Raw genomic sequence first — 17,182 nt, 5'->3', positions numbered from 1 at the left:
GTTTAACCCTTTGTGTGTTGCTATTCTTCGAAGATACTAATGCAATTTTCCCAGGACCCTAGCTAATTCCATTGGGAGTTGTTATAAAAAGAGAAAGTATGTCCCTGAACCTTCCAGCCTTCTCTGTCATCACATACCGTCTGTCTCCCTTTAGCGTATACTCCCACCACAACAACATTTGTCATTTTGTGAAACAATCAAAAGGGTGCCTAACCAGAGGTAACACAGATAATGCCCCCAATCTTAGACTTCCAGCCTTCAAAACTGTAAGCTACATAGTTTCTCTTCTTTACAGAGTTGTGAGTCTGCCTTGTGCATTTTGTCAGAGCAATGGAAAACACACCAATGTATTAAGAGGTAAGGTTAAGACTTGGTTAATATATATATATATATTAAGGTTAAGTCTTAGACCAAATTAAGTTCATAGCTACATATGTTAGAGAAGGTAGTGATGAAATGTTGGTGCCTCTAGAAAAATGTCTAGAATCTAAAACTGGTCCTATAGCTACATGGAGATGAACTAAAATACTATTTTTCTTTCTCCTGTGATTCTATATGGCCATTGAAACAGGTCATGTGTATGAAATGCACACAGATGACATGTCTGAAACAATAACACTAATTGTTTTATTGGGGTTGTCCTTATTAACTTTGTTCACATTACACTTTGTGTACCATATACTGTGGTGTTTGGTGCTTTTTTCTTGCTCTATCTAAAGCTTCATTTGAAAGATGACTAGAATTTCAGTCTTTTACTTTTTTCTTATTCTTTCCTCTTTCCATCCTGTTTCCATCATCTTCCTCCATGTATTTCCCTCCCTTTGTTCCTTTCATCTTTCTTCCTTCCATTATTTCATCTCTGTCTTGTCATACGGTCAACACTTTTTTACTGGCACCCTATGGGAATGCAAAGGACACTTAAAATACAATATTGCAATTTTCAGCATTTATAACAGTATTTTATGCCCCAAGAGGGTAATGCTCTAAAAGGAAAAAAAAAAATAAGTGCTCAGTGTCACATTTGACTCTTGTGAAATTTAGATGAGAACTTGAATTACTAAGAATAGGTTAGACTGAGTAATATCACGCCTAGTATAAACATTCACAGTAAGATGACAAGTACTGCCAATGTGTGGATTCTCCAGTTTCCTAGTGATGGACAAAACCATGGCTTACTTGGTTATCTTAAATACTGTGTAACCTTTAATTTCCCCTGAATACATTCTTTTCTCTCACGTGCAAGATGCTAGTTTTATTTTTAAAACAGCTAGTTTTATTTCTATTTAAATTGTAAATGCCACCCAATTCCCTGCCGAAGAACCCCTCTCTAACTCCCAATCCAATCTGTGCACAATTGTCTGGATTTCTGTTAACCTTAAAACAACACAGAAGTACAACTGGTTAAAAAGAAAATACATACGATTACAAATTTCTACATCTCTAGTTGGATTTGTGATTTGAAACTTCAGTTCAGACTCAATATACAGACATTGTGACCTGGAGCAGCATGTAGAAAAATCCGTCCGGATTAACTTTTAAATGCTTTGGGTTTGGCAAAAAAATGGAAATGTTTATTGCCAAGCACCTCTTTTCTTAATTTAAAAATAAAAAAAAAAAATCATTTCTGTTTCAAGGGGCATTTAGTCCCCATGTTTCCGACTCATTTGCACTGAAGTTGTCAAACAGTCTTGTGATCAGAAGTCCCTGTCTTTTTCCACAGACAGCTGAGTTTTACCAGAGCATCTGTGCTGACCTCTCTAAAGAATGCACTGAATTTCAAACACAGAAATCAGGGATGGGCAAAAATGTGAGCGTCTCACCTGCGCCAAAGGGACTTTGGGGGTTTTTCACTCTAACTCAAATCTTTTGATGTAGCTGTTCACTTGCCCTTAGAAATATGTAATTCTATCATGCAAGGAAAATTAGTTTTAGAGTTCACAAGATTACAGGAGAATGCGGCAAGCAGTCAATGAAACAGGGGGACATTTTCAACAATAAGAAAATGTGAACATTAAATATTATAGTTTTATAACAACAACAACAAAACCTACTCATTTCAAACTTAATTGTTTCCACATTTAAGGTTCATTCCATTATCAACGGTTCACCTCAAATATTAGCGTAATGAAACAAATGGACAAGTTCTCTCCTTCTCTCTCCTCTCTCTCCCTCTCTATCAGCTTGTTTGAGAAATTGATGGGGCTGGCAGGTATTTGTTTAAAGCTTGTCCCTTCTTCACTAAATTTACTTCATAATTTGCAATAGTTCTTAATTTCCTATAAAACATCCTGAGTACAGGTCAAATGCTGGCGAAGACTGCAATAGCCCTGTTTGGGAACACCAGGAACTTTTGTTTTATGAGGTTCTTCCAATAGCTACCCCCATTTGGATCTCTCAGGAAGTGTTAATTCTGATGACTTCCTTTTATCAAGAGATCAAACCATTTGGAAGGCTTATTATCATGTACCCAGCAAAACCCAATCTGTTGTGTTAATTATGTAAACACGTTTTATAATTGTGGAGATGAAACAAAAGTAGACAACTGGGCAGGTGTGAAAAGATCAAAAACCTTCATGGATAAGTAATCAGGCTAATTAGTGTTTGTTCCCCTAGTTCTTCTCCAAGGGGGTCTTTCAAACCCAAGCTTGGCAAAATGTAGTGCGCACAGAAACTTTTTCGTGAGGCTTCCAGGCTCTCCAAATCACTCGATAGAAGAAAAAAAGACTACAAAACAAAAGAAAAAGGAAAATAAATAAGTAAAAAACCTAGTTATGAAAAACCTAGTTATGAAACCTAGTTATAAATTCCTCTTTGGGATCCCTTTAATAATTTTAAAGCCAAATATGAAAAATTGAATTATCTGATCAAATATCGCCTATTTTAATACTAGGTAGGAGCTTTTTCTAAAACCAAGGCCTAATAGACTACATATGGTTTGCTTCAAAGTAATATAGAAGACTATAGTGTCTAAGGTTTCATAACATGTGTTTTCCGAAGTACCTAAGTTTTTGAGAGACACGACCTTTTGGGAAGTGCCTCACTTTCCTTAAAATTACCTGGGCTTTTTCCTGCCTCTTACTAGCACACCAAATACTTGAACATCTCTCTTCCTATGGAAATGTCATGTGCAAGATATAGAAATTGTTTTTGGTTTCCATTTGTGCTCCATGCTCACTGGCTGACTGATGAAGAGCAGTTCATACTTTCTCCAGCATTGTAGAAGCAGCTTGAGTTTGGTATAATGTAAGATCTGAGCCCTATGCTTATATGCAAATGTAATAATCTATGTATGTGGTTACCATTCTTAAGTTTTCAGGGTCATGTCATGATTGGGGATTATTTATGGAACTGTCCCGATAATGTCCTGCTCTCAGAAGATACTGTAAATTGAGATTGTTGTTTTCTATTCTTAAATCACCTGCTCTTTGGGTGTTACAGAAAGTATTCAGACTCTTGGATTCAGTATCATTGCCTCTCGGCTATTTAACCTTGCTCCTCTTGTTTCTAAATTGTAGACATATGAATTCTACAGAAAGTTCTTGGTCACCTCAATTAATCTAATAGATGCAACAATTTTTAGTGAAACATAATGATTTGGGCAAACACAAAGCACAGCCTTTAATTTTCTCTGAAAATACTTCCCTGTCTACTTCTTGATTTCCAAATATAGTATAAGTCATGGGACAGAGTATTTCCAGTTCATGGGATTGATGTTTCTAAGCCCAGAGCATACCTACCCACTCTTCTCAAGCTTTTCAAACAAAGTGACACATGCTTTTGTCCTGTACCCTGTATAAGTTCTGCCTGACAGCCTATCTAAATTGACAGCCTTATTCTTTTTTCCACGAAGAGTTTTTGTACAAGACCTCAAAAAATTGCCCTTCCAGCTTGACCTTCACCTCACAGTCTGCTGGTTCACAAGGTACTGGTTGCTATCTGAAATTCAGTTTAAATACTTCCTCCTCTCTACCAATAAAATTCCTTTATGTAAAAAATAATATGACAAAAATAATAATATATGTCCATTTCAGAGAAAATGATAGGCATATTGAAATGAGCAAGAATTGCATGTAATATGAATAGGATAACTTTTCCTAGCTTACAAACACACGTGGAACGTGTTATGGTGCTTATAGATATTCTAGGTCTGTTTGTTTTTTTCTTTTTGTTGTCTAGCATAAATAAAACACTCCTATCACAGACACGGGTTTATTTTAACTATTTCACTGAATGGCTCATTCCTAGTAAGACAGTTCTTTGTCAGTAGACAAATACATGGGAAATGCCACATGCATGTGAGATAAGGACACTATACACTCATCTCAATAACCTTAAATCCCCACCAAATTTTTGTTCTACATTTCTTTCTCATTAATTTTGTACTGCTGTTCCTCAATGGTCCTCAATGAACATTGGCTTGGTTGGTGTGTGGATGCAGCTAATTCATACAAAAATATCATCTAGTGGTGCTCATTTTTGCATTTTCTCCAGTTTGATTGGTTTTGATACTATGAGAAAACAGGTATCTGTGGTGTCATCTCTAAATGCTTATCTCCTTAAATGTCACCATTACTTGTGGCTAAGTCAGTGTTCTGCAACATCCTGGTACCCAGCTGAGGATTTGTTAGAGTGCTTGATGTCCATACAGGCTCCTGGAGTTCTAGCCTAAGCATGCTGATAAACTTTGTCTACACTTAGACCCCAGGAAAAGAAAATGAGACATTCTACTGTAGAACATGCTGCACCTCCCAGCATAGGGGAGGGTGCTATTCTGTATCTTAGAGGACAGTAAGGCTTAAAAATACCAAATGAAACTAAATTGTGTTTTGTATGGAAACAATATCATTTTGTAATTCCAGTAGAGGGAGGAGGTCCCCCCCCCCATTAATAGATCTCTGTGTATGTATGGCATCTTTTGAGATGAAAATTCTCATGAAAAGTATCCCTGCTTTGGCAATAGAGAAGAAACTATAATGTGTACAGTGTGTTTTCTTCTCTGCTTCTTGTATACAATGGGAGTTTTTGAAGTAACTAAACTTGCTTAGGTATTGTCCAGTCTCCCAATGCGTTTATTACATCACTCTGTCTAACCAGCCCTAAGAGAACCAAAATACAATCTTAACTTTTTTTTCAGGAAGATGTGAAAATTAATATGGCATGTAGGTGTTGTTGGTTCCAATTAAAATCAATATCTGTCTTGATTTGTTCCTCTTGTATCTGTGACAGAAAGGGGGCTGGCTAAGGGGATACATCTGCTCCTCTCTCCCAAAGGGGCTCAAAACAAGTGAATGACCCGCAGTGTTTATTATTAAGTTTTCAAAGGGAAAGTTGTTTTGGTCTAATTGAAGCAATAATATGAGAGAGGTTATTTCTGGTCAGTTCCCTGCTGTTTTCACTCTAGAGAATATATTCCAGGTGTGCACTGCTCTGCTCTGTGGCACGAGACAGCCTTCCCTTGAGTTTAGGCACGCTAGATCCAGTAGAGCAGTAAACTGGAGGCAGGGGTTTAAGCCGGTTTGGGTCTCTCAGAGAAGCCCATTTTAGTTAACGTCATAGTGAACCAGATGGTTAATGAAAGCATTTATTTTCCCAAAGTCCAGTATCCATGGAATTAAATAAGCTTCAAGCCCTTATACTTTAAAGTGTTCTTTTAATTCCTCTTACTCCAAATTGTCACATCAGAATGAGAAGGCATGACAGTATATCACTGTTTTTCTTTTAAAAATAAATATTGTTTTTTCCAGATTAATTAATGCTCTCTTGAAATAAATGAAGGAATTAAATCACTCTAATTACTCAAAATAATTAATTATTAAACCATAACAGCTTGTTTTATATCTTTATGTTTTTCAGAAATAGAATATACTATATGGTAATTTTCAAATTTCCTTGATATTCCATAACTGCCCTCAAGAATGACTGGCTGAGGCTACATATGCTGAAACTAGATTTTGTATATAAAGCAAATACACAGTGTGTGCTTGTCTATAATTCATCCAAGGTCCGTGTGACAACCATTTCTAAGTGTAAAGATGGCTGCAAGCAACAGTTGGAGAATTTTAGTAACTGCTTCCCACTAATTTGCTAATGAGTGTATGCTGTAAACATTGATATTATTCGGAGGCAGTTTCTCTTAATATTAAAAAATGGAAAAAAGTGCATTAAAAGCAATTAATGATATTTCGAAGATTTGTACACAGTATTTATTTAAATTTATTAATTGAATGTGCAAATAATCCACATTGGTAATTGCATGAACAAAAGACAACATTGAAATTTAATGTCTTCTTGGTTGCAAGTAGAGTTGTAAGTTTTGATTTTGCTTATTTTCATGTGTGAACCTAGTATGAACCCACAGAGCAAAATAGTCACATTAAGAGCATGGGCTGGATTTCAGGCTAATCAAGGGAAATGCCTGGGGAGGGTGGTGGTGGTGATGTCTGTTGCTTACCCACTCCATCACACAGACTTTCTGAGTCCAGGATGCTTCCAAAGTCGGAGTGGTAGCGATTTCTCAGTTCACATTCCCAGATGTGGGAGTCAAAGGGTCTAGCACCAAATGTCCTCCAAGGAGAGGCTTTCGGATGAGAATAGCTTTGCTTCTCCAGAAAGAGAATAATGAGTAACACCATGTCAAGGGCATCATATTTATAAAGTGCTTTGGGTTCTTTGGATGCTCTTCAAATGCTCCGAAAGATCATTACTTATGTGTTTTCACCGAGAGGGCAGAAGCCAGCTCCGGTGGCTGTATTTCAGTCAAATGGAGCCGATGTCCACATTCCTTTCTTTATTCTTTCCCTGCCCCTCCAAATACCACACACACAGCTATGGTCAGTTACAGAGGAGCAGGTGAGGTGTGCAAATTAACACAGAAGAGAAGTGATGAAAGTCCTGGGGAGGGGGAGTTCTTAGAAATGAGAGAGGAGAGAAGGCTGAAGCTGCCTGATGGGAAGCCAAGGAACAAGGCCGCTTAATAAACATGAAAGTCAATAAGAGAAGATTTAAATTCTTGAACAGGAAACGAAACAAGTCCACAGGCTCTCCACCCTAAGGTATCCCCAAGTTTATGATGTTATGGTCTCCAGTTGATAAAGACTTGTCCCGAAAGAAAAAAGAAGTATCTTATTTAATATCCAAATACAAAAGAAGTAGATACATCTTATGTCAGATGATTTTTAAACAATGCAAAATAGAATAACAATACCCTATATTGTGAGCATTGTTAGCAAGGGCTTAGACTGGCTTTGTGAAAGCTGCCTTGGTATTGCAGAACTCATTATCTGCTATTCTTTACTGCTCATAAAAGAGCCTGGAAAGATGGCACGGAGGTATGAAAGAATCCACTACTCTTCCCCTCTCTATGAAACCTCTCAGGAGGTGATGCCAGAACTGGAGCATTCACACCACAAATCTTAGTAGACAGCAACATATAAGGGTTTCACTTGTATACCGCAGGATCATTATATTTTCAAACTTAGCATCTTCATTGATTATTTCAACAATAAAATTCACTTCTGATGCAATTTCTTCTATTATTTAAGATAGAAATCATGAAAGCCTTTTCAAAGATGAAAGTATGCTGGAGGTATGCTTGAAAAATCTTTCTTTCACATGAGACAGCCACATTTTTCACATTTGAGGAAGACTGAAACATGTATAACAAAGAGAGCTCATCATTCCTTCAATTTTGTATTACAGTGTCCCTCAAGATTATACAATGAGCCAAGTGCTGATGAGCTTAATTAACTGTTTACTAGGGATACCACAGAAATTCATGGTTGTTGGGAATGTGAAACCAAACATCATTTACACGCTGTCTTTTGAAAACAAAGGTGAGCTTTAAATAGTTTTTCTGATCAAAATTATCTTATTTTAAAATAAGACAACTGATTGTGAATCACCCTATTCACTATTAAGGAAAAAACTTTGTTCATCTGTACTTTTAAATCCATTGATAGTTATGAAGTTTTAAAAAGTCGCTCTCACCTGTATAATTTGCATGCGTGCTAAATAAAAACTGAGTGTCCTTGAAAAGAAAATCTAACAAATAAACAAACCAACACACAAAACTGTGCCCCAAGAAATGAACAATATGTGTCTGTGAGTTCATTGTGTAATAATAGTGAAAACTATTATTTTGGAGTGGTGGGGTGTGACACTAGGCACTGTAGGTCCCTCTAGTTCAGGGTCAAACCAATTCATCATTGCAGAGATTGAGAAAGGACATATTTACATGATGTCCATACCTTTTTGTAGCAGCTGTCACAGTTATTAGTAACTTATTACATGAACACTTTATACACTTTAGAAGCTTTATAGCATATCGTCTTAGATTTGGACTTTTTTTTTTTTTCAGTAAGTAGTTGGAGAAATTGATTTTACAGACTAAGGAACTGAAAACCATAAAGTCAGTTGTTTTCTCTAAAGGCATACGAAAGCACTCGAGACCAAAGGCTAAATCTAAGTGATCAACTATTTTCTTCCATGATCTATAACGTATGTTCTTTCATCTGCACAATTTTCATATGATATAGAAATATTTACATATGCTCATTGGTTGTAAATATAGGAAATGTAATGGTAAGGTGTCTTTGTTTGCTTGTTTTCAACTTGACATAAGCCAGACTCATCTGAGAGGGGGTAACCTCAATTTAAAAAATGCACTTAAAAATGACTATCAGAAATTCTTTGGAGGCTTTTCTTCCTTATTAATGATTGATATTAGAAGTCTTACTCCATTGCAGGTGGTGCCATCCCTAAGCAAGTAGACCTGAGTTTTAAACAAAAGTCAAACTGAGTTAATCATAGAGAGCAAGCAGTATGCAGTGTTCTGAAGTTTTTCTTCAGTTCTTTCTTTCAGGTTGCTGCCAAGACTTTCCTAACTGTTGGACTGTGATGTAAAACTACAATAGTAAATAGTTGCTTTGCTCCCCAAGTTGCTTTTCTTTGTGGGTTTTATCACAGTACTATGAAGCAATCTACTATAGGAGGCATGACTCCAAAAAGTTATAAGACACTCTTGCAACTTAAGACTCAAAGGCTACGAAAGACAAGATTTTGTTTGATATTCTAGCTTTGTTCAAAAATTTGAAAACCACCTTCGACACATTGGGTGCATTCCTGCTAAGGATCCTTTGCATTCTTTCAATTTATCTGTTCTTTGTTAAGGTCAATGGGCATGAGCATCACTTAGCAGTCTTGAAGAGTTATAGAGCTGTTGTGATTTGTGTTGAATTATATCTTCTAGAAGATAAAATATTCAATAGGTTGTTAATTCCACACATAATTGTGAGTGAATGAACCAGATTATTTTGCTTATAACTCCTGAGATCTAGAGTTGATGTATCACTCACATATAAAGCCATAAATATAAAACCAAACAAACAAAAAAGTGAAAATGAAAAGCACCCACTTTTCTTTCTACATTTCTTCTCTCATTTTCTCTTGTTTTGTAAATTGTACATATTTCCTGGCTGTGATAAGATCCCTGTCATTGGCAATAAGCACTTGAAGACACAGGATTCATCTGTTTATCTCACTGATTGACTTCTAATCAGTTATCCAATAAACGTTAACTGATCACCTTTTCATGACAAGCACTGTTCCAAGAGCAGGAGAAGACACCGAAGAAAAATAGAAACTTTCCAAGCTCATTATCTCATAGTTTGAAGACATTGAATAAGTAAACTTAAAGCACATAGGTAGGAAGCAGAGAATGAAATAAGGGCATCAGGAACACAGGGGTGTTGAGAGGTATGGCTACACACAGGTCTAGGAGGTGTCTAGAATGAGGGGATATTTTACTAGGGAACCTGAAGGAATCAACCATGCTGAAACCAGAGGAGCAAAAAAGAGAAAACACTAAGTCCAGGCTCTTAAGTGGAAAGAAAGCAAAACATGGCAAAAGTTTTATAAACAGGGAAAAAAAAACAATTAAAAAGAAAATACATAAAATCCAAAGCAAAACAAAAACAACAAAAAATAAACAAGCAACAGCAACAATAACAACAACAAAAACCATGACACTCCAGAAAGATTCTTGACGTATACTAAGAACAAACTTAGAGCATTGGGTATGTGGAACATTTACCTACAAAGTTCAAGACCCTGAGTTAATAATCAGAACAGCCAAAAGAAAGAAAGAAAAAAAAAAAAGGTATTAGATAAGATTAGGTAGAGCCACAACTTACAAGCAGAGGCAGACCATCTTAGGCCAGTGAAAATAGCCTCAATAAAGAAGTTAGAAAAATAAATAAATTTTAAAATTCTATTTCACATTGTGAGAATTAACTGGAGAGGGAAAGGTTAAGGCATAAAGCAGTTCTGCTTAGACACAGAGAAAAACATGCAATAAAAGTTGAAGGCCTAGGGCAAAGTAGACTACCAGATTCTGGCTGTGCTTTGGTGCTAAAGATGGGAGAATCTGAAGATAAATGAGATATAAAGCAAATGATGGTGCTTATAAGTTTTAGGCCCAAATGTTACACTGTGCTTTGCTTTTCTAGAAAAAGAAAGAAAGGAAGAAAGAAAGGAAGGAAGAAGACAGAAAATGTTTAGCAGAGTGTCCGAATTTTTGGTTTTGACATCTTAAATTTGTGATGCCCAGACAGTGCTTTATTCATTACCCACTAAGAGAAACACATTTACAGAATGACATCTCCCATCATCAGTGCTGGGATCAAAGGCATGCACCATCAAAAATTTACATCATAATGAGATTTATTTTTTCATTTTTACATAAATAGTTAACTTTTGGCTGAATATTGTATATAAAGATCTTAGAATTTGATAGAAAGTTTGATTTTAAAATCAACTACGCTAAAAATGCTACTTAACACACACACATTGTAGCAAGAAATGGTACAAGTATTTTTTAGGTATTTAAAAAGTATGATGGACATTCTGTCCTAATCCTAAGGAAAAACATTTAACAATTTGTAATGAAACTGTAAGCAAGTCAATTAGTGATTTTTAGAATCAAGCATTCTAACACAAGACGACCCCAAAAAATATACAAATTTGCTACTTGCATAATGAAGAAAAGTCTATATTTTCTATTATTAAATTATTTTTTATAGCAGCAGAGAACTTCATATGTACAGAACACCACTATAATGTGCAGCATGAAACAGACCCCAGGTCAAGATGTTTTCTGTAGATTCTGCTGATGTGGCACAGCCGTAGTTAAATGCGCAGTGCTCAGTGAACACCCTGTGTTTGGGACCAAGGCTGCTGCAAGGATTAAGACCTCGGGGATGGACAAGCCCTAACAAAAACACCTGGGACCACTACTCACTTGATTTTGGATAACTTTTAGTCTTTATGCATTCAGAAAACTGTCACTGCTGCAAACTTTGTATGACCCTGACAGTGGGTTACATAGCCACAGAGGGTGACAACCCACAGTTTATGAAGCACAGGCTTCCACCGCTTGTCAGACACAGCCACTGAAGGAGAGTACAACATCTCTGAAGCCGGTAGAAGACAGACTTTTAAGGAACAAACAATAATCTGGTCTGACTTTTCACTTGCTTTTTAATCAAACAAGATTTTAAAGGTCTGGTTGAAAAACAAACCACAAGGTTTTGTAGTGTAAGTATGATTTTAATTTTATGAAACTTAACCATGAGTTAGATTTTTGAGATGTTAATATGGTCTTTATTCCCAGTCTTTGCTTCCATTACTTCTCTTCCAAATAAAAGTTAGGTCTTCAAAGGTTTGCTCTAGTGTAATGTTAGAATTATCAGTAGAAAGACGGATGGAATAAATAAGTAAATATGAAGACTGAATGTCTATCATGTCATGGTAAAGATAGTGCAAAATTGTAGAAAGAAAGGCCCGTGGAAGTATGTGGCTTTCACACACATGAATTGGTCTTAAAGATGAAGATGTTATCCCCACCTCAGAAGACTACACTTAACCCTAAAAGAAAAAAGTCGATAAGAGTGATTACATATTGTAAATACACATTAGTAACCTTAAGGCATTATATAACTTTCAAAGTAACTAATTGTTTTATAAATACACAGTATATTAGTATCCTCCAGGTTATCTTGACCATAAATTATTCAGTGGCATAATTTTTTTGTTTCCTGTTTTTCCTATTTTTTAAAACATTAAAAAAAAAACTTTTACATACCAATTCCACCTCCCTCCCCTCCTTTCTGCTCCCTCCATCTTCTCCCCAACCCTATCCACTCCTCAGAGAAGGTGTGACTTTCCATGGGGAGTCAATGAAGTCTCTTGCATCACATTGAGGCAGGACCAAGGCCCTCCCCCACCTGTGTCGAGGCTGAGCAAGGCTTCCCTCCATAGGGAACAGGCTCCAAACAGCCATAATGGGAACGCACAGAAACAGCTGACCTGAGCTAGTAGTAGGAGCTTGCTGACTCAGGACTGACAGCTGGGGAACCTGCATAGGACAGAATTAGGTCTTCTGAATGTGGGTGAGAGTTGTGTTACTTGGGCAGTCTGTAGGGCCACTGGCAGTGGGACCAGGATCACCAGTGACATAATTTTTGTTAGCTTATTTTATAGTGGCTAGATGTGCAACTTAAAATTTTAAAGCGGAGCAAGTTTAATTCTAGTATAGGGAGATGATTAGAAAGACCCCATTTCTCCTCCTTTGCTTAGCCAATTTAGGAAGACTTGCCAACCCCAAAGGACTCTTTGTTTGTTTGTTTTCTTCTCAAAGCTTTGCTCCACACAGTTGGAAGACACAAGTTAGAAAATTCTTCTTGAAGCAGCCACTGCCTCTGAGGAAAATACACATTTTAAACATACATAAACTGAGTGTGTGACCATTTAAAGTACTCCATGTGTGTTTTTTCTCTCTCTAACTCAGCCTTTTGTGTAGTCCTGAGTACATGCAGAACCTGGATGGATGGTTGCAACACCAATTCAGATGATAGATCCATAATGTATTATGAAATGAAAGAAAATTAATCGTCCAAGAAGACCTGGACAGAATATTCTAATTCAAAATGATTTTCTTTTATGTATTATTTTTATCCCCAGGCTGAGACGGTTCCATCACCAATTTAATTGGGGTTCCTTCTCCCCAGTAGGCCCCCACAAAGATCAGAACTATATCTCCTCTGAGCTCATTACTGTGGGACTTTCGTTGACTACACACATGGATTTGGTTCAACTGGAAACCATGCTAAGATATTGGTCTTTCCAGTATGTATCTAACTTAAAACAAAACAAAATAAACAAACAAAAAACAAAAACAAAAAAAACTTACAAAATCTAAAGCAGACCTCAGGCATAGAAGAGAGAAATGATCTCTTCCAAATTTAGGCTAAAATAGAAATAGGAAAAGTAAAGTTTTCATGGAAAAAGAAGCAAATAATTTCTCTAATACTGATTATGAACAGCATAATTTGAGGTCTATACAACTTAATTTCAGTTTATTACTTCTACATTTAAAGTGGAGAAATTTTCAAGTAAACAGAAAAATTATTTAATCATATTTTAGGTGTTATTATTAGTCCATAATAATTTATTATTGTGCATAAATTTATAGAAAATGCTTCATTAGGGTACAATGAAGTAATTCATGAGAAAATAAAATAGTTTCTGAAGTCTTCAAATGAGGCTGTGTCCTCTTTTCAATATTAAATAAAATACAAATATAAATTTTTACATCATGATAGGCAGGTGGTTATTTATTTAAGAAAAAAATAATGTCTATGGAATCTTCAACCCATACAAAAGTCTACTTGGGAACTGATCCCATGACAATGAATAAAAATATCAGAAATGATTCAGCAATGGAGCCTAATTTCTTGGTAGTTTAGAGAAAATTTCAGATGAACTAAGCAAGAGCTATAAGTGAACTGTACAACAAAATTAGGTAAACAAATACAGATACACAGAAAGAAAATCTGTTGCACCTGATTGTTGCTGTGCGAGGCAAAATCTCCTTAAACCAGGAGCAAACGAGATGTGTCCAGTTGATTTCGCTGCCATGGAGTTATGAAAATTCTTAATTTGTTATGGAGAATATATTTCCATAGCTACAGCATCAGGTACATAAAAGGAAAATTAAGACAAGGATGGCTTTATAACCTTCAGCTATAGGAATGCCATCCTAAGCACTTGATCCCACATAATCTTAGAAAGTAATTATGGGTAGTTATCTTTATAATTTTTATAAAGAGGTTGTTCCGGACTACATACAAATCTTGGATATAGGTTCAGTCTGATCTGAGGATTTTTCCTCCCTCTTAAAATTTCAAAATGAATTTAATTTTCTCTCCTGACATTTAAAATAACTCCTTTCCACCAAAAGGAGAGGAATACCTTTGGTGTAGTATTTTTCAGAATGTTGAGACCCATGTGGAACCCTGTCTTGAAAGCACTACCCTTATATCATGACCTCTGTATTTCCCAGAATTTTCCACCCAGGGGATATCCTACCCTTCATTCTTGGCATCACCTGAAATAAAATCAGTCTCACAACTAATATTCTTCAGTTCTGCTAAGTTAGGGGTTCAGGGGTCTTGGTGTTGACTTCAGAAGTTTTAATCTGCCAACAAATTAGTGTCCTGTAATAGCATCTAAAGGGCAGATCTATTGCCAGTCATCTTGTATCACCTCGCCCCAATGCCAGCCTTGAAATCCCATCTGTGAGTCCCATACCAATGACCAAAGCCAGTCTGTCTGTGAACAGAGAGATCTTGACAGTTTGTCATTTCATTTCATCTGTAATTCCAGCCTGTCCTATGGCCAAAGATTAGGCAACTACATCTATAACCAATCTTTGTAGAGAAAGAGACTTGTCTGACCCCTCTCTGTTTGATGAAATCTCTTGTCAAATATTTGATCTCACTCCTTTTATGCATTTTCCCACTGTGACTCAGAGATAGCATTGTACAGGGTTTCAAAATGGTAGAAAGTTGATAATTTTTGAACAACAAAAGCAACAAAATAAATACTTCTAGACTATGCTACTTAACAGTCAGTCATTAAACCCAGTTTCATCTGTATTTAAGAGTGGAAAAAATGAGAAGCTTGCTTCCTTCCTGGAAAACAAGCAAGCAATATCTGTATCACGGAGTTCCATAGCAACAGGCTATGTGTGGAGGTGACTTAGCCCTCCTTCTGCTCTGTCACTGCTGTGTTCCCCAGCCAGAGTTCAAATTGTGCTTAATCACAGGAACATGCCAGGAATGCAAACAGGAAGAAGAGGGAAAGGGTTCAATTGATTGTTGGTCCACTGACTAGTCCCATATAAAAAAACAAATCAAAACATCACTCTCACTTTTGAAGTGCTCTAATACGTTAATGTCTTCAGTCAAGATTGTACACTTAGAAAAAAATCTGAAGAACAACTATTTAACATTTTTAATCTTAATTGTATTGTCTCTGTGATTTTAAAACTAATTGCTAAGTGCTGATTTAAACAAAATTACAGTTGATATCATGTTCTGGATGTGTTACAGTACTCGAACCTGAAAGATAATAGGTTTCCTCCAGACCTTTGGACTAAGGTCTTTCTCTGCAAGTTCCTGGAATCTGAGTAATTTTGCTCTCTTCAAATACTGTGAAGTACAATTATGCTGGGAAGCACTGACCCGCTCTGCAGAAATACCAAAACATATCATACAGTGTAATTGACAGCTTCCTATCGCAATATATAAACAACAGTAAGGTATTAGTTATAGTCACTAAGTTAGTAAGGTACTAAGTGAGGCTGCTGTAACAAAATGTGATAGACTGAATAGATTATCGATAGCAGCTTGTTTCTCATATTTCAGGAGGCCACCGAGGCCAATGTAAGTGTTGTCAGACACACTGTGCTATGAGGGCCCATTTCCTTGCTGCTAAACAGCATCATTCCTCCTGTGTTTTCTAATGGTGGAATATGAAGCAGTCCAAAGTAGTTTTCATACAGGCATTAGTCCTAGCCAAGAGGGTCTAGCCATATCACCCACTCAAGTCTGCTTCTCTTAATAGCACACAACAGGTTACGACTACCATGTTTAAATGTATAGAGGGCACAGGTATTAGCCCGTAGCACCTTCTTTTCAGGTTTTTCTTTCAAAACCAGGATGTGCATTAAAGATGAGTCCATTTTATGGATTGTTGATTGTTTAAAATCATCATAATTTCCACTTCTTCACATGACAGATAATCTGAGTTACTATGTGAGAGAAGATGCTAACATTTGAGGGAGGACCAGTCAACTAGGTTTCAAGCATTTTCCAGAAACCAGAGAAATGGACTCACTATGGTCAACCAGGAGTTATACATTTGACAGTTATAATAAGGCTTAATTTTTACAAGGGAGCAGAAAAAGCCAGTGTGTGTTTCAGTAAAAATGCCAATACCATGATTGTGATGGCAGGTATTCTTGTGTTTTTAAAAGTTTAAAAGTGGAACAGATTAACATATCTTTCAGAGGGTCCCACATGTTTCTCTCATTGATCTCACAGATATAGACACCAGGAGAGATGCAGATAAGGGTGAAGTTCAGTAAGAAATTATCTCGAAACTCTAGGAATTACCCCCATAAACAAGCTGAAAAATTCTGCTTAGGAGACAAGGAGATGTCTTAGCAATTAAAGCTGCTTGCTGCGCAAGCCTGCTGACAAGAGTTTGATCCTGGAAACCCACAGAAGAAGCCACATGTGGCGGCTAACATCTGTAATCTCAGAACTCCTAGGGTAAGACAGGAAGTGGAGACAGGGTAATCAGTCAGAAGCTCCTTGACTAGCTACCCTGTAACAAGCAGCACAGCAACCAGAGCAAGAGAGATCCTACTTCAAATAAAGCAGTTGTCTTTTTGACCTCTGTATAAGAACTATGTAACACAAATGAACACACACACACACACACACACACACACACACACACAGAGGCATGCACACATACCAAAACAACAACAACATGAATTTCATTTTGGGTCCCTTCCTGGGAGACAATTTGAGAGAACGAAGCCAGTGAGCCCTCCAGACTACATACCATGCAAGACTAGAGAGAGAGAGAAGCAACTATTTACTCCTTGAGCTCCTGGCACAAGACACAGGATGTTCAATCCTCTCATGGAAAATGTCCAAAAAATTACATAGATAATTTCCATCGCACCTTAACCCTGCCAAATCCAAACCAAGCAAGCTAGGTTACATTTCAGAGATCATCAGAGGGACATTTAATGTCTTCAGGTTTTCATAGC

Source organism: Phodopus roborovskii, unplaced genomic scaffold, assembly GCF_943737965.1.
Source record: "Phodopus roborovskii unplaced genomic scaffold, PHOROB, whole genome shotgun sequence".
NCBI classification, from domain to species: domain Eukaryota; kingdom Metazoa; phylum Chordata; class Mammalia; order Rodentia; family Cricetidae; genus Phodopus; species Phodopus roborovskii.
This window is presented reverse-complemented; position numbering follows the sequence as displayed.